This window comes from Pezoporus flaviventris, unplaced genomic scaffold (assembly GCF_033815535.1).
Source record: "Pezoporus flaviventris isolate CSIRO_AGI_PZ_B2104156 unplaced genomic scaffold, CSIRO_AGI_Pfla_v1 ptg000037l, whole genome shotgun sequence".
Classification (NCBI taxonomy): Eukaryota; Metazoa; Chordata; class Aves; order Psittaciformes; family Psittacidae; genus Pezoporus; species Pezoporus flaviventris.
Window position 1 is genome coordinate 10,630,666 of NW_026892585.1, and position 27,233 is coordinate 10,657,898.

The 27,233-nt window shown below is 38.0% G+C and overlaps 1 protein-coding gene across 5 annotated transcripts in view; it reads right to left on the minus strand.

The window, feature by feature from the left end:
• Window positions 1-27,233, minus strand: part of SUGCT (succinyl-CoA:glutarate-CoA transferase) — a 306,203-nt gene that overhangs the window by 219,404 nt on the left and 59,566 nt on the right. The window lies entirely within an intron of this gene.

Sequence of the window (27,233 nt, forward strand, 5' to 3'; positions counted from 1 at the left end):
ACTCAAGGCCAAATATACTGAATTTGCTTACACTAAGTAATGAAAACCATAATGTGAAAATTCTTTGTCTTTAAAGGATAACAAATACAAATCACAAGTCAAAATGATAACCCAAACCAATCCCTTTCTTAACAGGAAATCAATAAAAGAATGAAGTCCTCAAATTTACATGTCCCATGGACACTGGGTGGGTCAATAATAGGTATATAATTTATTCATGCTATGAGTGCTCAGCATAAGGTTGAACAGCACCTGTTGGCTGCTCAGTGGTCCCATTAAGTCTCTCATCTACAGTTAACGTAACAAAACAGCAAAACTGCGAGTCCGACTTAATTCCTACTTATCTATCAACCCCACGCAAAAGTTCTCAATCCAAATGACAGTCCACGCGAAGAAATAATGTAAAAGCATTTCTGGGCTCTTCATCATTTGTAGACAGGTCTTCCTTAAAATCCCAGCAAGAAGAAAGATACACACATGCGAATACGATCTTTGGACCTGATTCACTACAGTGAGTCCTTTGTGGTCCTAAGACCAACCAATGGAAGACATGAAGTGCTAGAAAGATCTTCTCTTAAAAGCAGGCAGATCTTCCCTGACAGGACGGCAGCAGGTCATTTTAAGAGTATGGAGCAAGAACGAATCACACATGTCAGACGAAAATGCTTCTATTGCCTAGAGAACTGCGACCCATATTTAATTACAATGGCATTGATACATTACCACTAGACTAAGAGCTGCTGCAAAAGACTGTAAAACTGGTATACCTGGCCAGGCTTTAGCTTTCCAGGAAGAAAAGTGAGCCAAAAAGGGCTATGCACATAAAGTTGAAATCAGTACTAAATTTGGACTCACACTATGCAACCAAATGGAACAGGATATTTTTCATACACTCAGGCAAATGTCATAGCAGGGAAAAGTGATGCTGACCAGGATGTGAATGTAGCCAAGTCACTCTTCCAGAGAACTCTCTAAAAACGACTTGTAAGAAGGATTCCAGTTTCCAAACACAGATGTTACCAAAAGAGGCTAAACAAATGAGCTGAATTTGTTGATCTGAAGGAAGCTCTGTAGGCTAAGTATCCTGCCAGCATACTCGAAATATTACAGTATGACAAATACATCTTCCAGTGTTCACACACATGGGTGATATGGATTCCGCTGCCTATAGACCAGTTCTGTGAGATGCAGATACCTGGGGGTGGGACAGAGGTCATCAGTTACTGACACTGGACAGAAAGTGTGCTACAAAGGCTGGATGTATAGTGCAGCTACTATCGGCCATAATCCTACCAAGGCCACTGAAAGCAACATGCTACCTTCCCCGTTTTTAGACATAAAAGATACTTTGCACACCACTCCATAAAAAATTGAGTATGAGATGTACAACAATGGCAGATTCTAATCATGTATTAGGTAATAATGATAAATACAGTATACTAATGACCACTTATATCTCTACAGCACAGAACAAACTACAGAAATACATCTGCATTCAGCTCCAGAGACATTGTTCAGCTACTAACCCCATCTGCATGAAAAATTGAAAGTGTAATCTAAAATAAATTTATTTGCCCTAATAATATTTCAACTTAGGAAAATGACAGGTTCAAGCAAAATTCACAATAACCCTTTTCACTCATTACTAAGGTTGCAATTTTGGGTGCTTGCCAACCTGTCAAACCCCAGATTCCACATCTAAATGAGATGGGACATGTTTCATACACTTATGCAAAAGACACAGTGGAAGAAAGAGATGTTGACCAGGTTGTCATGTATGAAGCTGAGTCATCCTTCCAGAGAACTCTCCAAACACCACTTTGTAAGTGTAACTACTTCAACAACTCCAACATAAACTCTGTTCTCTTTGAAATGCAAATCTCAACAACATATCATAAGATCAGATCAACTTCCTAGAAGAGATTAATACACATCAGCTAAGAAGAAAGATACAGCAGTAAAATGAGAGCAGCTTGCCACAAGTACTTCTTGGGAGCGAGCAGGTATGCTATGGTTACCACAGTAGAAAAGTGAACTTCCACTCATTTAGGTCTAAACTTATTTTGTCCTTCTTCCTGTAACTAAAGAACTGTAACTGGGAGAAAGAAAGCTACTGCAATTAGAGAACAAACTGGAGATTAAATAGAGAGAACTTGAGCTAGCTTTCAGCACAAGTACTGACTGTAGCCTAGCTGCCACTACATAAACATTCCCTAGTGCTACAGAAACACCAACAATTAGACTAACTTAAAATTTGAAAATCATGAGTATCATGATTCTATAGGCTGAAAGTAGCCTCTCTAGCCTTGGAAACAACAGTTATTTCATTGTTGATACTACTCAACTTTATCAAGGTATTTATATTGTGGTTAATGGGAATCAGGAGAGGTGCCTGTGGACTGGAAGAAAGAACGTGTCACCCCAGTCTTCAGAACAGGCAAGGGGGAGGATCCTGGGAACTACAGGCCAGCCAGCCTCACATCAGTCCCCGGAAAGGCTCATCCTAGAGGCCATCTCCAAGCACATGGAAGACAAGAAGGTGATCAGGAGCAGTCAGCATGGATTCACCAAAGGGAAATCATGCTTAACCAATCTCATTGCCTTTTATGATAGGACAACTGGCTGGAAAGGTGAGGGGAGAGCAGTGGATGTTGTCTACCTGGATTTCAGTGAGGCTTTTGACACAGTCTCCCATGACATCCTCTTAGGTAAGCTCAGGAAGTACTGGCTGGATGAGTGGCTGGTGAGGGGATTGAGAACTGGCTGAACAGCAGGTCTCAGAAGGCTCTGATCAGTGGCACAGATGACTCTAGTTGGACACATGTAACTAGTGGTGTCCCCCAAGGGTCAATACTGGGTCCAGTACTGTTTAACTTACTCATCAATAGCTGGAGGAATGGCTGACTAAGCACTCAAGTAAGTTGCCCAGAGAGGCTGTGGAGTCTCCTTCCCTGGAGATATTCAAGAGCTGTTTGGACGCAATCCTAAACAATGTGCTGTAGGTGACCCTGCTTGAACAGAGAGGCTGGACTAGATGACCTGCAATGGCCCCTTCAAACTTCAACCACACTGTGATTTCTTTCAGGTTTCTGTTTATTGATATTGGAACATTTTCAGATAAAACCATAAGAACAAACAGTTTCTAGGTTTTACAAGTTTTTGGTTAATCTACTTAGACACTGTGGAACTAGTTTATATTTTAAGTATTCACATTACATTTGGAACAAATTGTGCCTGCTTTGCTTTTAAGAATCCCTTCAAAAATGCTTCTTTAGATCTTTACTTAATTTTGATGCATTTTATCTGGCTTAACAAGCTAGTAAGTATGAATCTTACCCTGTTACCTGTGGTTAAAAAAGCACTTCAATATATTCTTAGATCTATTTCTGTTTTGTGGAACACTGAAACCAGTGGAGGTCTCTTCCAACTGAAAATACTATATTCTAAACCTCATTGTCTTCAGTAAGAATTTATGTGAATCAAATTAAGCACATCCTTAAACTCATCTGAATAAGAAAGTTCTTCTATATCAGGGTTGAAATGCTACCACTTTCAAACACTATTTGATTGGAGGAACATCTTCCTTTATACCCTGATGCCATCTGTGCATTGAGTACATGTAATACACACACAGAGTCCTTGCATCCTTTATATGTCGAGTGACCTGGGAAAAGAGGTCAGAAGTCATTTTTCTGTGTCTATAAACTTTAATAAACCTATTTTTTAGTAACTCATTTTCAGGACTACATTGCCGAATAGGAAATAAAGGCATCCAAAATACCTATTTGTAGCTCAAGAGAACGTACTCTAAGAGTAACACTCCTAAAGATGCTCATACAAGTGCATGAACTAATCCAGCAGACGTCTCTGTCAGTGCTACACTCAACCTTTCATAAACCAAGCAAACATATACATGTATAATCTTACCCACGTGTTAAGACTTCCCAATACTAAGGCAGTGCACCACGTGTGTAAGCACAAAGAATATGAACACCGACATAACTGACATATGCACACTCCAGGACAACCTCAACCAAGCATCCAGAAAAGAGGTAAAGGCCTTTCAGGAAAGTCTGCATTACTTTGGACCAAATCAGTTTGATAAGGACCAGGCAGTATCGAAACATCCACCCCGAAGCCCTTTCGTTAGCACTGTTACTAGACAAAGAAACTAGACTTGAAAATGGATTTTAAATTCCAAATTGCTATAAATGATTAATGAAAAATAGGAATTCTATGTTTTTCAATTAACTTTCAATAGATAATTTCCACACAAGACTCTCAATTTATTAACCATACACACAGACTTCAATAACATTACTTCAAAACTCATTTTTCAGAAGCCTGTAATTCTGCCATTAAAAAATATACTCCTGGCTGAAACCCCACATTCAGAAGTTTTAGTCCACAAGCATTCTTCCAGTTTAATTTGGTTTAAATCAGAGCCTTTTCAAGTTATAAAATTGTCAAACAAAAGCTGTATGGTTTTACTTTTTAGAAAAATGTCCTTATTACTCAAAACCAGCTTTGAATTTCCCTGCTCTGATTCGTAAATGAATGCATATAACTAAATTTAAGGTGATATTTTATGTTAATATACCCCTCAAGCACTCTAAGTGAAATGAAACCAGCCTATACAAGTCAGAGACAAACGCAGTCCATGCATCTTATGTAGATTAGGAAACTAATCCTGTTGAACATATATACTTGCTACTTTTCTATAAAGATGTTCAACACGGTTCAGTGTGTATAGATATATTTTCCCAACATTTCTGTTTTTTCTCCAGCTATGCATTTTTCTTCACCTCAGCAGTCTCCTCCATCTACTGCTCCAATTTCAGTGCCCTGACATCACTTCCACATACCCCTCTTCCATCCTGTATGTGGTCAACCAACAAGTACATCACAGAAGCTCACAGTGTCCAAAACCATTATGTTCTCTTACTCTGAAGATCAAATGAACTCTTCATGACTTGGAGCCCTAGCTCCACCTAGACAGAGAATTTTCTACAATTCTTATGTATTATGAAACACAAGAACCCCACCTGAAGTTAGAAAAGTAATTATTCTGTACTTGACACAGAGCTCTGACTAAGCAGCCCAGGTTTAGGAATGTTCCAGCTGGCACGTCCTGAAATGCTTTAAAGCATTAGCCAGTGAGTCACCATATTCTGCCAGTTAAAAAATCAGTATGTACTCTACATCACACAGAAACAATCTTCTCCTTCAGAAATCTCTCCTGGTTGGGAATCGATCAGTACTGCTTAACTTCAACTATGCTTTTTACTTTTCCATATACAGTTCATAAAACTTGAGGAAGCACCTGCTGCCAAAGGGATCTATCTAATATACTTTTTTTTTTGATTCCTGGCATTAAAAGAAAAGCTTGAGTATTTGTGGCACTTTCATAGCCCCAGAAGAATCTCAGCTTTTTTCCCACTGGCATATACATTGTAATTCAGAACTATTTCAATAGCTACTTGCAAGAGCAATTGAAAGTTAAAAAACAAAGGTCACATAGCAAGCCCATAAATGATTCAAGGGACTCTTCATGTATTGAAGAGATTCTTATTCTGTGCACTGAGGGTTTGTTCTTATACTATTAAAAGTGGTACTATTGTTATTCAGAGTTGCCTATTTTTTCTTTCCTTCATTGTCTATATATCAAAAAAACCAACAGTGTGTTATAAAACACACTCAAAACCAGAGAAAGAGATTTATTTGCTCACATCTTCCAGAAGAGCAGTTTACCTCCCTTTCAGTCTTCTCCCAGTGAGTGAGAACTGTTTATCACTTACATCTTTTATAACTGTACTTGTATTTCAGTATTTTGTTCAAATTAAGACTTGCCCCAAGTCATTCTGGATTTATGAATATTCCATCAATATTATTGCAACTAGACAAGAAATGAGCCCAACTCAGCGCTGCTCCTCAAGGACCTTACAAGGCAAAGGAACCTTCCAGCAAATTTTTCTCTACTTGGAATTCTGGTTTATACATCACTGTAAACAGGCAACAACATGGATTTACCAGTATCCTTCAGAGGACAACTTGCAAGCCTTAATTCACAGTTTGTTCCTTTAACGAGGTATTGTCAGTCTTGCAAAGTATCCCTCAATATCTTAACTGAGTGCTTTAACAGCATACAATACGTAAGTATTACTCTATTAAATTTGTCTTGAGAAAACTTCAAATGGAGAAAGATAGCAACACTTCATCTGAAATGGAACAAACAGGAGTATTAGATAAGGCAGGGCAAGGATAAAAAAAGAATCTCCCAGTTTCAAAGTCTCATCCATACATGCAATCAGCAGTTTTAAATGTATTTTGTAATAGCATGCCTGCTTCAAGATTCTAATAGGCTACATATCATGCTTTAATTAACCACCTCTTAATCATGTCCTAGTATGTCAATGGGATTATAAGATATCTTCCAATTAAGCAGTTACTTCAATTTGTCCTAGCTGCGCAGAGGCTCCTGAGAAAATATTTTGGTCATACCTAAAAAAACCCATAAATATTTTAAGTCTGTTGTAACCAATAAAATTGGTTACTTCTTTCGTTTGATTTCTCACAAAAAATGCAGCTGCTTAATTTTATGTCCATGATGCATCTCCACAGCATTGTGTCCACTTATTTTTTGGCAGTGAAAAAGGCAGTAAGATGTCATAAGTTAAAAGAGCTGATGTAGTAAGAGTTATCGAACATACTTTATCTCGATCAGATATGTGAACCTCATCCCTTTACTATTCATTTGCTCCTTCCTGTACACCTGGCTCACATTTCCTTCATTAACAGGAAAAACCCTAGCTATAGATTCCTATTATCCAATAAACAGAAATTGAAGAGCCAAATTCTTCAGTTTGATGACCTCATCAGAGGTCAGCTGACGAACAATGTACTCACTTCCACTTGCAGATATTTCTAGCTTTCTACTTGTGTTTTCTAGTATAACAAATAATCCCTTTCACACAGCCAGTCTTCATTATTGTTTCCTAAGCCTGCTCTACGTAGCTTTAATGGATGCTACTATGACAAGTTCTCAACAGCAGTGGACAGAATCGTAAGTCCTCTGCTTTCCTGAGTTTGTATAAATGCTGAGATTTTTGCAGGATGCCACAGAAACCTGGCATATCACAACGATACAATTTCCTCCTTTAGAACTTATGCAAGATGCTAGAATCTCATAAGTAAGTTTCCTAGCACTAACCTGCTATGCAGTTACTAAGTACTAAAACAAATATAACTTAAATGAATACTTGTGATACACTGGAGTCACATCAGATATTGACTGCAATTTTGCTGAGAAAAAGGCAGAATGTACTGAAGGAAAACACAGAAGAATAAGTCAAACTTGAATGGGAAAAGGGCTAATCTGTTCCAGCATCTCTATTTTGACTGAACATAGGAGTACATGCTTTGTAGGACATAAGGTGATTCCACTTAAACAGTACAGCATCAGTGATTATGACAGCGGTTTAACTTAGTTTTATTCTTCATTGGTTCTTTTATTTTGCTAGAAACTGAATGAGCAAAACCCCATCCTTCCTGCACATCAGGATGAAAGCCTTGGTTTTCAACCTACAGAAGTGTCCCTACTGCAAACCCTTGCCTAAAACGATGTTCCACTTTTAAACCACAAGTTATCGGAGCTGGCAATTCTTAACTGCTCACCACTGCATGTTCCTGTATTTCTTTCTGTCACACTGCACCTCCAAAACCAATCTGTATCTCACTGATTGTTAAGCCTTCACACAGAATGTTTGAAGAAGAGTCTGAGGCAGTGTTCTCTACTGCAATGCATCTTTAAAACACAAAATTTCTTACAAGCATACGTAGCTAAGAAAACTCTCCAGATGAAAAAATCTGTACGTCTCTTGATGCAAACTGGTAGTGGTATGTACCGTGCCTGTAAATCAAATTAGCAAATTTAACAAACAACAGTTGGCAGGAAACGTACAGTACTCCTGCCCCTGGGCTGCTGTCCTGTAAAATAAACCGACGAGTTATTAAATGCATTTAACCTACGTGAGAGCGGTCATAACAGCCCTCCGCAGGTTCAATGCACCTTTTTTAAGACATCGTTTGCTGTTTGTACACAGAGTAAGTGCCATTCATAGAAAATGAACTCAAAGCTATATAGTTACTAAGCCTTCGTATTTTACTAAGGAAATACACCCACCAAAAACTATCCTTTAAAATCCAGAGCAATCAAAGAACATCTCCAGTACAGGTCACACTTGTTTGTTCCGTCTCCACCATCCTATTAAGAGAGTCACTATTGCCTTGATTCACCAAGTTACTTAAGCATATGTCTAATTTTAAGAACGTGAATAATCCCCTGAAGTGAAATGACTACTCACTCAATTAAAGTTAGACATATGCTTAAGTACCTTGATGAATTGAAGCCTATAATTGCCTGCAGTTGTTTCTGCCAATTTTGCTGCAAGTACAAGACCTGAGTTTTGCCAGTGAAAATGTGATACCATAATGCTTTTATCACTGCAGAAATTAGTTTTATTGAAACTCCCTTCTTTCAAGTTTGTTTTTCCAGCCATAGTTCCAGGCAAAGGGTTCATCAAAGTTGATACAATGAAGAAAATTACATTTTAAGTGTAAAATAAATGTGAGGGTTCGGTTTCTCTTCCATCTGTTTATAGAAAATCTTTGCTGACGTATGAAGTGTAAAACTTGGAAAAGACATAGGAGACTTGCTACTTCAAGTAGCTGATACTGAATTTATTGGGCAAAGACACAAATTGAAAGAGCATGATGATGGATGGAATGAATACAAAAAGAGGTTTCACTTCAGTAGAGTTTTCCAAGATAGGAAGCTCTGCAGTGCTTTCAAGAACTAGGGTCTTGGGCTTACTGCAGCATCCTGTGAAGACTACAGGAAGATTTACATCAAATTTTGAGAGAGGAATTGAACTGTTGCTTCTCACAAACTACCAGCTTCCCCTTGTTTGGAAGAAACTACTTGGCAATGCCTGTTACAAGTTGTTATTCTTTAATGGTTTCTAAAAAATAGGGTAAGAAATAAAAGGAAAAGGGAAGGAATATAAAAAATAACTATCTCTATAAACAAAATGAAATCCTTGTAAAATATGTTCCCTAGATCTATTAAGACCTTTATAAGCATACTATTAAAAACACAGCACCATTTATAACAAAAATAATCACAGTATAGGGCATTGAAAAAATTGTTGGGGAAGGAAAAAAAGCTAGCGTGACCTTACAGATGAAAAGGAATGACTACTACTTCCTTCAAATTGGTGTCTCAAGAATTCACAATCAGACAAGCCCCACTTCTGAAACACACAGGAGGAATGGGAACATACAATGGGAGTTTTCAGGAATACATACTTATAAAAAGAATACAATAGGGAAAAGGGGGGTGGGGGGAACTGCTCTGTAGTAGCTTAACCTGCTTACCCCTATCTAGCGGAGGTAAATATGTTATTAATCTAACACAAGTATGACTTCACCAAGCGTACATTTCAAGCCTTATTCCGTGCTCCCAAGAATACCCTTCCACTCCAAGTCCTCCTACGTGTAGCTATGTAACACACAAAGCATATCTCCCTGCAACGTACGCTTACTTAATAATTACCATTTTGGGTTAACATTCTTAAAATACTTTTTAGAATGATTACAGATTAAATCTGTTCCACTAGATTAAAAACGTACAAAGAAATACCTATCATATCACTGTTACTATATTAACTCACAGATTTCCCTTGAGAAAACAGAAGAGGAAGCTAACCTGATTTTCCACTTTAAACTGTGTCCTCTGAGCAACTTTAGTGTTAAAATTTCTGCTAAGACAATCACTGCTTCCAATTTTCCCCTGAAGCTATGAGTGTTCACAACCACAGTTTGTTAAGAGTGATACACTGAACTTTAAACTTTGAAGAAAATGCCACAAACAAATCCAAATAAAGCATGCACCTGCTCCCATACTTAATTCTTCTCCACATTTGGTGAGGTTGCCGAGTCCTCTTGTTCAATAATAGTCTGAATCACATCCTGGTTTAAAAAAAATAATGAAATAAAATAACAACCCGCAAAGAGTTCCTCAAAAATCTCTGGGTTTTTATTTCAAAAGTTTTATAACTAAACAGGGTTCAGCTCCCGCAGTAACTCTACAGATTGTTTCCACCCACACAAAAAAATCCCAGCCTACTTAGTGTACAATTTATACTCAAGTTGTGTATCGCTATTTTCCAAGTGAAAACAAAATCAACAGTGTGAAGCGTAGAGTTCATGCTAACTCCAGAGAAAACAAAGACCAATATATCTTGTTCAAACAGTAAGTGAAATCAGAAAAGCTCACAAGGAGCAGGAGGGGAAGTTCAACCTTTAACTGAACTATTGCAAACGGCTAAAAGTAAATTTAGGGCCTTGGAGGGGTGAGAAAAGAGAAGGATGTGAGGGTTGAAATCCTGCAGCATTTTTACAATAGCTTATTACAATTCATTCATTTCCAGATGACAAAGAGCAACTTCGCAGACAAGGTGAGAGCACCTGAAGAGGAACAAAGATACCCTTGCTACGAATCTGTCATCTTTTTATTCTTTCTTGCTCCCATTAACAAAATTCAGAGAAACAGTAAGAGTATGTAAGGGGGAAAAATCCAACACTTGAAAACCCCTCGTATAAGCCCATCCATGACCAGGCAGAAAAATCACCTATTTGGAACATGTTTTGCTTTATTCTAAACTATTTTTGTTAACACATTGAGTTCCAGAATCTACACTATTTCTGTGGGCCCCCACATCCACACAAACAGAGCCCCAAGCAAATAATTACTTTTCCTGTTTACGTAAAATAATTATGCAGGATTTCCTGAGAACATGATTTTCAAATTAGGGACAAACCAAACTGAAGAGTCTCTGTTTCCTTTACCACAGGAAATGTAGTGGATTTGGTTTTAAACTCAATTTATATATCAATTAAAAAGCTGGAAGTTCTTATCTGTGACTGAGTTGTGGCAACTTTTGAAAGTTGGGGAAAACAATGCTCTAACAAGTACTGAGCTGTTGAAAATATCTTTTAGAAATGTTAAATTTAATAGCTCTCCAGTGCATGTCTGGGATTTCTTTGTAATCTTCTTGAGCAATGTGTAATATTTTGGCAAACTCCCAAACCCGCTCAGTTAGTAGTAGTAGAGAAAAGGAAAGGCTATAAAGTGAATTTGTTGTCTCTTTTTTTTATTAGTTTTAGAAACTTTAAACATAAAAAGAAATTTTGCTTTACATTAACTTCACCCTGTTGCTGCATTCCAGAAATGTAGTGCAGATTCGCATGTGCTCCATATGTATCTTTCTATATCTGCCCTACCTGGCCTAAGCAATTACGGTGCATGTGCTGACCAGCTGTGAAGGGAGAAGGAGGGGGAAGGGGAAAGGGGAAACAACAGAGCTTTGCACTTGGAAAGCAGAGAGCTGAATTTCCTGGCTTACCCTGTGGCCCACTTAATGTCTTCAGTCAGGTGACCAAAAGAGGCAAGTAAATTACACAGGAGCAGGCACTGGATGTCAAACAATAGATTATAGCCACGCAGCATCCCCATTTCCTTTTCTGATCACCGCAGCCTCAATGTGCGTGAGCTACATCCTAGCTAAGCAAATGTTTATGGTGGCTTCTCCACATGCTTCATTTCCAAGAGAACTGGGTATGATGCTGCAAGTCCATATATTCCTTCTCATTTTAGGAAGTTGGTATTCTTAAATCTACTAACAAATTAATCTGAAATACTACTACTACCCTTACTACCTGCATGTGATGTAATGTAATACAGCTCAATGCAGTATGATGACAATTGATAAAATCACAGTTACACGAACAATGATGTGATTTCTTCTAAAGTGTATTTTCTACATACTGAAGAGGCTTTTGTAATGAATCCACTAGCTTTTAATTTGCAGCAAGATATCATCTGTAATTGAATATCAAATACTGGTCTCATGGATGTTACAGAATTAAACAAGAAATGTATAGTTTGCCTCTGAGTTTATTCTTAGCTTTTAGCATACATATTAGAAAAAGCAGAGAATGATAAAAAATAAATTCCTTATTTCTAGCACTCTAATTATCACTTTCTACATCCCTTTTTCCTTAATAAATTTTCCCAATTTTATTTTACATTGGAGGTTGATGTTCGTAAAGTATTCACACAGAATCACATTGAAACAAAAAAAACCTGTGACAATATAAATAGGTGTGGAGCAGGAAAGCCTAGTCCAAATGGCAGGTAGATATTCTTGCCTCTTATTCTTTTTATGGTTACTTGTCTGACAGGCATAGCTCATACCTGATATTTTAAATGTCCTATCACACGCATTGGCAGTGCTATAATTTCAGATTTGATGCTTCCCAGCTACAGCAGATTTTTAGCTCATCAGCTCAAAAAAGCAGCTGTCTGCAAGATGGGTTCATCTATTCTCCTCATCTTTTTTACTTCAAATATTCTTAAAAAAAAAACAACTTGTGTGAATCCCTCAACAGTGAAAAGCATCACTATATTAATTCACATGTGGCAAACACAGCATCTTCCCTGCCTGAGCTGAAACTGCCATCATATCATTACTCACTAACCAACTGTTGCCAGTTCCACTGCAGCCACTTCCATAATGGTTCCGGAGACATTCAGTCTGCGGTATTTCTAATTCTCATTACAACTCTTCTACATATATGTTTTAAGATGTTCTTGGAGAGCAACATCAGAACAACAACAGATTTGAATAGCATTTTAAATACAGCGGATATGAGGTTTGTCTCTAACGGCCTCTTGGACATGTTAAAAGCCTGCTTTATCCACCAGAAGGCATGAGTGCAGAGCTTGGAAGTTGGGTTATAAGGAATGTTTTGGGGTAGGGATGTCAAGGGGAGCGTCTCTTGCTGAAATTACAGCAGACAGTACCGTGAACGATTACATGATGCCAAGCCACATACTCAATATCACTCAGCTCTCCCAAAAATTGTGAGGTTGGCTTAAGAGCTATGAGATGCTCTAAACCAAAAACAATCAGTGTTTTTCTCTTTCAGGATTTTTGGAGCTTGAGGGAGAAGCCGCTTTCCTTTCCAAGTCCTGATGAGTTGATACATTACTGATGAGTCTGGTGAGTCTGATATACATTACCGAGAAAAAAATACCATTTACATCCGGACAGTAAAGTCTCACTAAATCAAGAACAGGGTCTTGATTCCCCCAAGGAGCTGAAATCAAAGATGCAAAAACCAAATAACTGAGGAGGTTTTTATTAAAATGGCGGGCAGAAACACACAAAGCCTAGCATGCTGCCAAGTCAACTTGGGTGATTTTGTGAAGGAGTCAGTTGTCTGTCTTCTGTTTTCACCAAAGCAATTCTTGCAACTCGCAATATAGGGTGGAAGAAAAAGGAGGGCGAAAAGGAATCAGAAGACTGGTAAATGGACATCAATTTTTTGTCAATCTCTATTATAGTATTATGCCACTCATGATTTTCAGAACTGGTACATTAGTGCTAGGAAAGGAGATAATTGGTACATCTGTCAATATTTCAATATCAGAACCTCGTTTCTGCAGGGTTATATTTCACAGCAACATGCTATCTATCCAGTGTCTCCTTGCCTATATTCATCACATCATGGAGTAGCATTTTACACAAAACCGGGAACTGGCACATTTCTCAGCAAGATATTGTTTTAACTCCTATTTCCAGGTGAAATTCATAAACCTGAGGGCAAAAGTTAATCAACAGGTCTTACATGTCCTTGAAGTCATACTTAACTTCTGCTTTTAAAGGATTAAATTGGATTTGAGTGATTAAGTCTCCTGAAGATGCTCTGCACAGTAATCAGTGCCATCTGAAACTAACACATGACCTTCTTGATTCCTATGAGCACCCACAATCTCCAAGAGCAGCCCGTCTGCCTAGTGTTTACAGTAACCACTCTGTTACTATTTTATTAGTTGCATTAATATAATACCTACTGACTCTTATGCACTACACAAACATACACTCAGTGAGTTCATGAGCAAAGGCAGAATAGCACAACACCATGGCAATATAAGATGAAACTTGGGTTAGATGACAAAACAGCTGCGCTGAGAGTGTGCTTCTGAAAACTCAAAAGATTTCCAGTGTCATGATCTCCTAAGGTTTCTTTCAGAATCCCTGCAGAAGAGTCTGAGGATGCTGCACACTAGCAGCCTGGGGACAGAAAAGAGACTAGAGCTTGGAAATGTGCAAACACAGTGACTGAATGAAAAAAAAAAAAAATTAAACTAAATCAAGCAAATTATATTTCAGCACTTACCTCCCAGTAAGAAACACAGACAGCCCCCCAGAACAACCAGAAAATGAACAGCAGCCAATATTGACTTGCAAAGCACAAGTACATTGACTTGGATGTCTGTCTCTGCTCGGCAGACTATAATGAAGAGTAGTACCAACTTAAGTAAAGCTGGATGAGAAACAGAGTTACCAACTGGCTGGGTATCACCCAAAGGAATTATAAACTACTCTGAACACAGAAAAATAATATCAACTGTTCATTGATCATTTCAATATTCTCATTAATAATCCAAATATTTAGAGAAGAAAAAATGTACATCAAACTTGAAGGTGCTACAAAACTCGAAGGAACTGCAAGTACTGGACAGACTAAATAGAACTGAAAATGTCTGCAACTAACTGAGAGATGAAGTCTGAAAGCAAGAGGGTAAAATTCAACACGAAAAATCAACTGGGAGGTTCTAGAATTACACATGAGCAATTCAACGACATGAATAATTCACATACAAGAGAGAAAGATCAAGAATGTACATGTTTCACAAACTGAACACGAATTAAACAAAGGCTCCTTTGCAACAGCAGGGTAACATTAAAGTGGCATTTCAGAACACCAGCGGAACCCGCAAGCTTCATGACATAATCTTTCTGTTGTACTTCAAGATGATAAAAGTGGAGCTGGAGTAATGTACTGCATTTGGTTCTGGACACCACAAAAATGTTAAATTTCCAAAAAGAAAGCACAGAGAACAGCAGTTAAGTTCTGGAAAGCATGATCTCAAGGGAAAGACTAAGCAAATTGGGAATGTTTAGCCTAGAGAAGACTGAGACATTCCAGTCCATAATGTTATAAAAGACTACTGAAAAGAGAAAGGAATCTGGCTTCTCTGTTAGAAAGCTTTCCTTAATGTCAGTTTTGGCTCTTCCTAGCTGCAATTTAAACACCTCTTGCCTTGTATGCCACAGAGATAATGAATAGTGAAGCACTAAAATGAAAAACATGGGGGTTGTAGAGTCCCAGAACAGGCAAATATCTGTAGGGAGCAGTATTGTTAAAAATTACCCTACATGGAGAAGGAACAGCCCCATCCAAGACTTTTTCTATACTTTTTCCTTGCTTCCAGCATTCAAACTAGCTCACACACTTTTACATCACATTGCTCGATGCCATGAAGTCACACCCTAAAAGACACGAATAATCCCTTTTGAACAGCTTATGAACAAATCATTATGCAAATAGAGACCAAGCAGGAGAAAAGCAGAAGGAAGAGATCAGCTCTTTTACAGACAGAGGAGGGGCACACAAAATTTAAATCATAACAGCAGGAGTCACATCTCAAAGCACAGATAGAAGGGTGGTAAGAAACACAGCACTAGAAGTTCTGTACGTAACCACCACTCCGTTACTTGCTGCAACCTGGAACTGGTGATTTAATGAAACTGCTCTACCTCGTACTAAAAATGGCTTGCATACACTCACCCAAAAAGCATTAAATGAGGTGGCAAGAAGCCCCTGAACCAGAAATAAGATAGCTGTTTTACAAGCAAAGGTAGACCTACATTTCTGAGTTTCAGACCAATCTCTTGACCACAAATCATTTATATTATCTTTGTAAATCTGACAAATATGATGAATGTTTGAAGAAGCTCACATGAGATGCACAGGAAATCACTATAAAATCCATGGATATTCTCTGTTGCTTTCAGCACCTGGTACTTGAGAAAAAAAACTATATAACTGTTTTCTCCTCATCATTATTACTCAGAACTGTAAAATGGCAGGAAATAAAATTACTTAAGAATCTCTAAGGAGTTTGAAGGGTAATAGTGAAAAGATAGCATAATTATGCATGAGTGCTAAGAGGTATCACTAATAACAATCTCTTAAATTAGCTACCTGATCAGATTCTTAATACACAGAATTCTGCCCAACGCCCTTCTGCTCATTCATGGATTTAATGCATCAGTAAGCACTGTATTTACTAACAAATCTCAGATTCTTTTGTGATTCCAACTGTAGTGTGATGGTCATTTTTCCATCTCATTTATACTCCAACTTTGACAAACTGACAAATGCAAAATGGCTATGTAAAAATGGGCAACACTGGGAATATCAAATGAAATCCTGAAATTCACTTATATTTAAAACTCTCAAATAAAATACTGTAAGCTTGTACACAAAAGAGGCAGAAATGATTCACGGTTTTGTGGAAGCACTAAAATAAGACTTGAGGTCCATTGTTCTAAGCCTCAAGCTAAATTAAAATGCACTCCCTCTGCCCCAGTGAGCTAAGTTAGTAACTTGTGTGTACTACAAAAGGCTTTGTTGCATTGTTACAACTATTATTCATGGCCAAACTCCCTAGCCACTATCATAACCACATATGCCAAGGATAAATTTGACAAGGTCAAAAAATTGTCTCTGTTTAGAAGAGACATTATCATACAGACTAACATTGGTATTTACAAGATTTTATACCCTTTGTCTCTATTTTAGGTTTTAACTATGTTACATAGACTCAAGCTAAAGCTTCTCGACTTGAAGTCACATGAACTTCCTATTTGTTTATTATTACGGCCATTCCACACGGCAATGGGTTTTTCCAATGCAGAATCACAGCTAGCATTAACTGACTGCATATCAGCTAGACAGCAAATTAAAGGTTAACCTTAGGTCTGGTTTTTATTTTTATCTAGCAATGTATAGCCTTTCTACTAAGAGAATTTAACTTCTACCCTTTGCTCTGATAGCTTTCTAAAGTATAAAATACAGAAAACATAAAATACAAAATATGAAATACAAGGTGGGTCTTTGTTACCCTCCCAAGACAACTTTTTAGAATCTCAGACTTCATCTGCCTAAGAAACACTCAGGAAAAGAAAGACGATTCTACGACTAATGATGTCACACTAACGTGCAAGAGTTTGAAGCGCTCATTAAACCCACACATGGACATACTCAAAATTCAAGTGCCCTAAGCTTGCTGTAGCTGACATAAACAAAGATCACAGTCAGACAATTCTCTTGGCTGCTGCTACCTTGGCTTCAAAGGTCCCTCCTGCATTGAGTGACCTCACCTGTGCATGTTTCACTAGATTGGGAATAATCAGTGAAACTATTCTGGAAAATGATCCATGGTCAAACAAAGCAAAAAAGTGGAACACAAAGGAACCCCAAGAAACTTTAAATGGTAAATCGAGCTGAAGTTGTAGCTGGTAACTAGTCAGCAAAGTTCAGGCACAGAGCTATGTGCTGCTTTCCTACCCTGGCAGCTGAACACCTGAGAAGGAGATACGGCAATGTGATGCTGTTAAAAACTGAAAGCAAACTGTTCTCTGGTTAAAAAAAAAACAAAACAAACAAAAACAACAAATCAAGAGGTTTAAAAAAATAGAACTTTGGGGAAAACATGAATGAGCCAGCCTCACACAAGCACTCTAGATGAGCTCTCTCCATATGTGTATACATGTAAAAACTTGTTACAGACAATATGGTGATCAGCTGCCATAGTGCCTCACTATTTAGCCAAAAATCTTTTCCTAAATCCAGGCTCTATCTTCCTTATTGAAAACGGAATTATTTCTTCTCCTCCTCACAGCAGACATGGCAATCTAACTTAGACTGCAGCAAATATTGCAAAACTTGGGACAAATGTCTCAGAAGTGTATCTAGATATAAGTGAACAAAAGTGAGGATGTAGAAAAAACTGGCTGAGATCCCCTAGGGGGTACAGATAAAAGATTAATTTTTCTAGCTTAATTTGTATTATAAGGGTAAATTTCAGTCAGTGAACATTGTGGGGTTTAGGTGATGGTCAGGAAGCATGGTTTTATCAAAACAGGGAACTACCTTAAAAAAAAAACCTACTCTTTCCTCTCACCTTCACCCTCACTGAATTCACTGCAGCAGAAGTCCTGCTTACCTTTAAAAGGAAGCAAATCAAAACAGTTTTGGTAATAATAGCTGTTTAATAATTGACAAAGCCTTAAATGACAATTTCTCACCCCTTTTACCACTAAGTTTTATTAGTGAGAGTGTTGGTAAAAAAATACCTGTGTTAGCATCATGCAACATTATATCTGAATGTAGCAAAGGGAATGAGCAACATTAAAAAGCACTGCAATTTAAAGCTTATTTTTGTAAGTAGATTTAGCATTTAAAACTTCAATGTTTTAGTACGGCACCAGGAATGAGACTTCCTAAGTGCATGCATCACTTTTGAAAATAGAACAGAAGCCCTCTCAAAAAATGCTAACCTTCCAATTAAATTCCCAGAAGCTGCCTATGTACTGGAGGACTAATGCTGCTCCTCAAGTAGACCTAAGCTTATTGTAGCAGCAATGCAGTATTTTAAATGGAAACCGTATAACCCATGCCAAATATATTACATACATCAGTGCTTGGAAATTAACCCAGTGACCAAAGCCACATGACATGTCAGTTACTGTGAAAAGAAAGGGTCATCCTGCAAATCAGTTATCAGGTTCTACACTAAACCTTTAAGAAACAGTGCCCAATATAAAATACATCAAGAGATCCAAACAAGCTTCATAAACTCCACTCACAGATTGACCCACTCTGAGAACATCCTCACAGCATATCTTAAGCTATCACATCAAAACCAATCAGAATAGATGTGATTTATATAGCAACTCCATTCATTAAACTAGCTCTGGATAGTCACGTTTCGGAGTTTCGTGGTGACAAAGCACAGACTTCAAACAGATGCATTAAATATGAGCAGAAATTCAATTCTCGTGATGAGAAGGGAGAATGCTACAGTAAGTTGTGGGGAACAAGCATTTTTCTAGGGAATTAAATGCTATGTGCTAGTAAGTTTTACATTCTTGAAGACAACATGCAAAATAGTGAAGCAGTTTTGAACACTGTTACGTTTCTGATGGCAGATGGTTCCCTTTTGGCTGAACAGTGGTAAAGGTTCTCAGTCAGGTCTACAGTACAGTGAACCTTCACGTTGCTGAAAGAGACACATCACTCCATTAAAAGCAGGTTCATAAGCAAGTGTTAATCCCCATGCAATGTAGCATTTATCATTTTTCATGCAAGTGCTCATTCCAAGAGGATTATCACTTCCCCATCCTGCCCTCTGGCTGACTACACAGGGCAGAGAAATTCTTTATCCCATATGGAAGGGGAGAGGGAGGTTGGAGGAAGCTGTGATCTCCAGCTTCCAGTTTTGCTGTAGCTACTCCAAGTTGAAAGTGGGAAAGAGCACAGGCCAATGTTGCAGCAGTTGCTCTTCAATGAGAGTATAGATACGGCTTCCCAGAAGCTGTCTAGCAATTAGTAACACATGTCATACTACAAAGATGGGGAGGGAGGCGGCGGGTGCAAGCACTCTTGGCTAATGTCTGTACAGATCCTACCAACCCGCCCGACTGAATGGTCAGACACTCCTTTGATTTGTCCACACACAGAGTAGTTCATTTAAGCTTGATTAAAGCGATTCTATTTGAAACTCCTCAGATATTAATAAGCGACACAAATCAAGTACTGTAAGCACCGTGCTACAGCTCAGATCTGTGTATATAAATCCACTTGTGTAAGTTTACGAAATTTGAGCCGCCTTTCCTAATTAGAGACGCACTTTTCTAAAGAACTGCCCTTTGAGGTGTAAGTAGCTTAGACAGGAACGTATTTTAGGTGGAATTATATTAGTTACGGAATACTTTTGCTTTCCTTTGGGGCATAACATCCTTACCTCAGACTCACATCTCTCCTTGCAGAAGTTACAGACTGCATACAGCTCACCTGGATGCTCTTATACAACAGATCTACTCATCAACCACGCAATTGTAGGCAAAAGACACGTAAAGACAGAAGTTCTAGGCTAAATGGTGTGTCAAACCCATCACAGAGACAATCAGAATATTATTTTGTAACATGCCACACATACATAAAGTCAAAAGCACTGCATATACAAAAGCAGCTAATAATGCTGGTAATTTGTATCTACCATCCTACAGAGCTCCTTAGAGATAAATGCTGCAACAAAAACTAGATTACACCAATGACATCTAGTGGACATACCCTTCCATAACAATCGACTCTTCATCCAAAACTCTCACGAGCTCCACACAGTAAAAGTGAGGACCTGAACATCCATTAAACAATCGCAAGCATTTTTTTTTTGAGGCATTCTTTTTTACTTATTTGTTCGTTTTTCTGTCTTCATAAAGTTAACATTATCATGTGGACATGCTTTAATCTCTTCTGTGCCCCAAGAGTGACTATTAATCACCATAAATCACCAGATCCTCAAATTCTTAAGAAAATAGAGCTTTAACAGATTGTGAACACTGGCAAAGTCCTTGCCCACTTCACTAGCTTAAATTCATTCCTTTGTGTTTCATTCCCCACTCCTAACCTGAAAGACCTGATTTGTCCTGCTATACAATACCTTGCACAAGGGATTGTAGTGGTTTATTAGGGTTTCTAGCTAAAATGGCAATAAAAATTGCTATTTATATATGCAGGATGATTATGCTAGGAGACATTGAGTGATACTGCTGCATACAGATTTCTGAGTTCTTTTTGCACTGTTTAAACATGTTTCAGCATTTGGGGGGCTGCACTGCGTAGTTATACAATGACTATGAAAGATATTTTCAGAGAAGGAAAAGCAAAGTTTATTCTTCTGCCCTGGATCCAATAAGCAGATTAGAGAAAACCAGTGATCCAGCTGCAATCAATACCTTCTCTACAAGCCCACAGATGCTACTTTCATCACTTTACAACCAGCCAGAATTTGAAGAACAATCTACTGATCAGGGCTCTGTTACGCTGCCCTTCCTAAGAATTCCAATTTGACACAGATATACAAATCTGTAATGCTCAGTAATGCTGAAACACGTTTGGAAGCAAACCATGCTGCTGCAAATAATACAAACTCAATCCCCCACCCCAGCAACGGACAAATGTGGAGGAAGCAATGAACAGCATACAGAGAAGACAAGTACATTCCCTAACTGGGACTGAACATCAGTACACCTTGTGTTCTGACCCTGGTTTCATTAGTGTTCTTCTCATGTGACCACAGACAGGTGACACACTAATAATCTTAATGTACACCCAGTTTAAATTAGTATAAATACATAGATAAGTTTTAAAACATATGTCAGTACATATAGAAGAATGTTTTATGATGGCCACAAAATAGACTGTGACATTTCTCGGGAGGAGAGCCAAACTAAGACAGTCTCAGCTATCAACTATAATTCCTTAATGTTTGTAATTGCCCATATCTTAAGAAATATCTTGTAGGCACTGCTTAAAGTAGAAATGTGTAGGGGGATTTCCTTCACGGAAGAAAAATATATCAGATTTTAAATCAAAAATGCATTTCACTTCCATCTGAAAAGTTCCCGTGTACGAGTAAGAAGCTATCTACTCTATGTGCATGTAAGGTCAGCTTCTTTAAATTTCTGTCTCAGTCAAAGGATAGGAGGTATATGAATGAAATTATAACTACATCTCACGTTATACACTGAGCACATATTCAAAACTGCCTAAGGCAAACTAACTGATTTGGTTTCCAGACAGCTGCTCTACCCAGGAGAGAGGTTTGATAACTCACTGAAGTACAATCACCAGAAAGGTATCAATATCATGTTGTCACGTTTGAGTAACAAGAATTCATTCCTCATAAATGGGCAGATTTCTACCCAGATTCCTGCATATGATTACTATACCTTTTCATTGATTAAAATGGCAAGGAAACAGATTTCCTACTGTATCACTTCTTACCAAGCAGAATGTTCTCTCATAATCACTGTCAGACCAAAACGTTTGTGTAGTCAGCAGTTACTCTACAGTAAGACACTACTGAAATATCTAGTAAGGAAGTCTACAAATACAAAGTTTTCCAAAAAGAAAGAAAAAATGTCCTGCAAATGGTACCTTTGTTTTCTTGCTTTACAGAGTCCAGGATGACACGGGCCTTTCCAGCCTCTCTCTTTCCTGTGCCTTGTAAGATACAGATAGAAAGGAAGCAGCTAGTTAACAAATCTATAGGTAAGTAGTTCAAAGAGATACACTAGGTCACTAAAGTATTTGGAAGATTGATTATTCCTCATATGAGTCAAGACATGTATCTTGACGATGGTCTAACTTCTTTGGAAACTAAAGCCATACAGTGCAAGAGAGCACAAAGTCTCTATTCAGTTGGTCTGTGATTACATTTAATTTTCATGTCAAACGGGTAATACTTTCAGTAGTGATACTTCACTGCTTAGAGCAATGTAGGACAACGGGCTCCAAAGGCAGTCCACATAGTCCAGGTGAGTATTATGCAGATAAGCTTCACACAGTAAGAAGGGTCATCTTGCATTTCCTGAATCTGAACCCCCACCCCCAAAAAACTCTATTTTATTTCTTTCCTCTGCAAAAGTTTCATCTCCTAGACTGAGCCATTACAGAGCAGAACGATCTTTCATAACATCCATTCTGGACTTACTTAGGAAGGAGAGCTTCATGCACAAAACAAAATTCTGGGAACAATCCAAGTTCTATTCTTTGCTGATTTTGATTCCAAGATACATTAACTGCAGACCTACCTCTATAAAACCACAGAAAAGAAAACATCTACACATCGCCATTCCGGAGTAGGAAAAAAACAACCAAAAAAAAAAACCCAAAAAAAAGAAAAACAAAAACTAAGAAGAGTAATGAAAAGTTCTGTGCAATTCTTCAGACCTAAGTCAGGAAAGTTGGTACACATTGGGCCTTTGTGCAAAAAGCATCTCTGCCAGATGAATCAGGTAACTAAAAATCTCCTGCATTTCTCTGTGATGAGACACAAAGAGTGAGGTTTCCTTTATAAGACTCTTGGATAGGATGAGATTCCACAAACAAATAGCATGAGATGTAAATGTTAAAAAGTATTCAAAATTTAAACCAAAAAATTGTATCTATGACTATGCACATCTTCCAACTACCTCATACCTTTCACTTCCTTGTGAGCTTATACTTTGGTTCTCATAGAATCATAGAATCCCAGACTGGTTTGGGTTGGAAGAGACCTTTAAAGCTCATCCAGTTCCAACCCCCTGCCATAGGCAGGGACACCTTCCACTAGAGCAGATTGCTCCAAGCCCCTGTGTCCAACCTGCCCTTGAACACTGCCAGGGATGGTGCAACCACAGCTTCTCTGGGCACCCTGTGCCAGTGCCTCACCACCCTCACAAGGAAGAACTTCTTCCCAGTATCTAATCTAAATCTACTCTCTTTCATAACACATTTCAAGGCCTCTGACAGAGAAAATTTCCTCATATTAAGGAAATTTTATGCCTAGCACAACAAAAAGTTAATCCTTAAAGAATCTGAGTGATATTCTAATATAAAACACATTAATGTAGGGTCTGATAAGTTATGATAACAGTTATCCTGTGGTTTCAATTTCTGTGCAGAATAATTGTGCCCTTTGCATATTCAGGAAATACACTGAAGTACACTTGAGAAGACCCTGTAAGTCCTAGGACTTAGGACCAAAGCTGGAACAGAAACACTACCAAATTGACAGATTTTCATCATTATGACTTGAGTTAAAGCAGCCCTATGCCTTTTGCTCAAAGTTTGCCTTTGAAAGCACTGCCCAGTTGCCCAGGTGTCTGATGGCAGGGTGATGAGCTGCCACAGGAGACATCCTGTAGACATGCAGGTTATGATATACTCTCTGTAGAGTATCTATTCTGAGTGGGGCAACTGGAAGACGAAAAAGTATCTACATCTCACATGTGGTACAAGCAAGACAGCTACATTGCTGAAACCACAAGAATGAGGGAAGACCTTATCGCCCCCAATGAAAGACAGTAATATAACTTCGTAGCGCAATTATGTAAACTGGCTGCTTTTAAACCCCTGATTTCCGCTGGATAATCATGGAGCAGCTGTATCTAAACAAGGTGTCTCATTATAGAAACTTGTTTAAAAAAATTGCACTAATTACCTTAAGATCCAGCCCAGAACTCAAGGCTCGTGTTTTAACACTTGAAACCAAGCAAACTGGCATCTGATTACACACACCATCACAGGATTAACCTATTCAATCTACACTGCTCTGATTAAAAAGCAGATACGCTCAATGTAGATAATTCCTCATGAAGGATTCAGCACTCAAAAATCTATTCCTGATTTTGGTTGATTAGAATCTAGAGTTCTTCACCTTTGTGGCACATTGCAAAGTTCACCTCCAATGAAAACCTATGGTGAACCTTTACAGACAGCTTTGCAAGAACCCTGAAAGATGTTGTATACTCCAAAGAAGTTCAAATCCTTTTCTCTGGGTTCTGGTGATGAGCACACAAAACTGGGAATTCTGTGTTGATCACACCACAGTCAGCACACTATCAGCAAAAAACAAAAACCTGACAAGAGTATAACCGCCCTTGCACACCAAACTTTGCATCTCTTTTGCTACGAGCTTGTTGCTCAGACCAGATATAGATTTTCAAAGGTGCTCTGCTTCTTGGTAGTTTCAGGAAAGAGAAAACCTAGCTGTCCGTTAATGCTTAATTTTCATGTGTCTAAATACAAGGAATAGTAAGAAAGGTCAATCTAGAGAACACATTCAGGGACAAATTATCCTGCTAGTTTTCCAGTCAAGAAGCAATAAGGAATTCGGTGAAATTACAGATACACTCAAAGCTAAATTTGGCCTTGGAAATAGAAAACAACAGAGCCATTTGCAAAGAACTGGTGAACAAAATTAATCAACTGATGCTCAACGACAGAGAAATTACCACAGCATTCAGTATACACTGAATGTGTTAAACAGGGCATCAGAACACTTACTGTAACAATTGTAAGGAAAAAAGTACTATTTACATACACATTTCAGATGCTTTTGGCACATTTTTTTATCACATTTTGGTCAATACTCTGATCAGACTTCTGTCCCAAGGAAAGTTGATGTAAATGATATAGATTTTTCCTTTTTGATATCTATAAAAGGCTCTCTCCTATTTACCCAGTCTTCCATGATTTAACATAGTCTGACACATTTTGGCAGGACTGCAGGCCCTGTATCACTTCAAAGTTATAATTTACTACCTGTGTGAAAACTCAAAATAGAGCAAATGAAACAAAATGAAGTTGAGGACATAAGAAAAACCACCAACAGCTCGCTACCACATACCCAGTTCTGAAATACAGAGAAATTAAATTTTCTAAAATGTGCTTTTCATTATTTGAACAAATTAAAGAGTTCACTTGCAAAAAGATCTTGAAACAAAAAAAAACAAAAAAAAAACCAAATCCACATTTATTAGTAAAAATTAGCACTATGATAGTCACATATTAGTTTAGTGAGCAAAAGACAGTATATTCAATAACTAGGATGAGGGAAGAAAACCAGGTACCAGTGTTCTGTTCTAAACTGTTTTACTAATGAGCTATAGAAGCAACTATAAAAGCAGTACAATAGCAACAGTGAGGGTTAATTCCAGTTTCTGAAGTGCTTTGCAGTAAGTATAGCTTATGTTAGTCAAGCGAAAAATAAACTCTAGAAAGCATAATATACTTATGGTTACAATCAGAATTATAACCATGCTAGCTGATGGAATGTTAACAGATGAGCCACAAATACACACACACAAACTCCACCCATAGTAAATCCACCCTAATTACTGTTTTATGAACAAGAAAATTCGTATCAAAGTTGTTTACAATATTGAGGTAATATTTCAAATATCTACTACAGAAACAGCATTCAGAAACACAGGAACCATAGTTTAGGTAGAATTTAAAGAAAAGTTATTTATATACTGACTAATCTAGAATAAATGAGAAGAGAGCTAAAACAATCTCCACAAATTTTGCATATCTAGAGAGCTGTCTATGAAAAAAGAAACACAGGACGCTTTCCTTTTCATTTAGATTCTGGAAAAACAAAAGGCAAAAGGACATAAAAGAACAGAAGTTTCATTTACTTAGCCAAACGCAGTGTGCTGAAGATAAAACATTGTGTTTAGTCAGGTTTTGGTTTTGCTTATACAAACTTCAGACACTTCAGATCTGTTTTATACTTTCAACATAGTTAAGTTCAAAAAGCACTGCACCAAAAGGTCACAAAATGGAAATACAGCAGAATGCAACTATTTGTGTAGTGGATGCCTGGTTACACGGGGTCATTCAGAGCTGGTTCTAGAGAACATGGCCATACTGCTGCACCATGCCACCCAGAGAGTAGCACATTCATAGCTGAAACAACACTGCAGGATGAAACTCGTGCTTAAAGAAAGAGACACAGCATCACCCCATCAGTCTGAGACGATGTGCAATCAGTGCTAGCTAATTCATAACAATACAGTGGACTATGCAGTCGTACTGGAAAAAACAGATGTAACTCTTAAAAAAACACCCTGGTTTTGGTTTTAGACCTGAGGAGGCCTGGCTGTGACACTAGCCAGTGATGGAAGATTTTTGCTTCAGAGTCACTATGGCCACAAGCAACAAATCTTGTAGTATTATAAATCTCCACCATCTTCACCACTGGGCAGAAGCCAACACCTTCAGTTTCCCTCACTTTCTCTAAAAGAAAGGAGATAGCAAAGAAACTGAGTGGTGTTTAGGTGCAGTTCTCCCATACAAATGCTGGGAAGTGTCCCTCTCAGGATTCAAAGGACTCCATCCAGAAATTAAGAAATCTCTGCCTAGTTAGTTGCAAACATGCCTATTTGATGAGAAGTACCAAAAATTATGAAATAAAGAACAGATTCTTTAAATGAAACATACGCCCAAGTCTCCAAAGTTAGCGTGACTTCTATCAAGAACACAAAACGGTCAGCTAGAAAAGAATAAGCTTTTCTCTGATTACTGGAAGAGTTTCCCAGACTACCCAGAAGTAAGATAAAACCTCCAGTAATTTTTTTTCCCCTGTGCTTGTTTATATGATGAAGGTCATGTTATTTTAAGGAATTTCAACCCTTCATTAG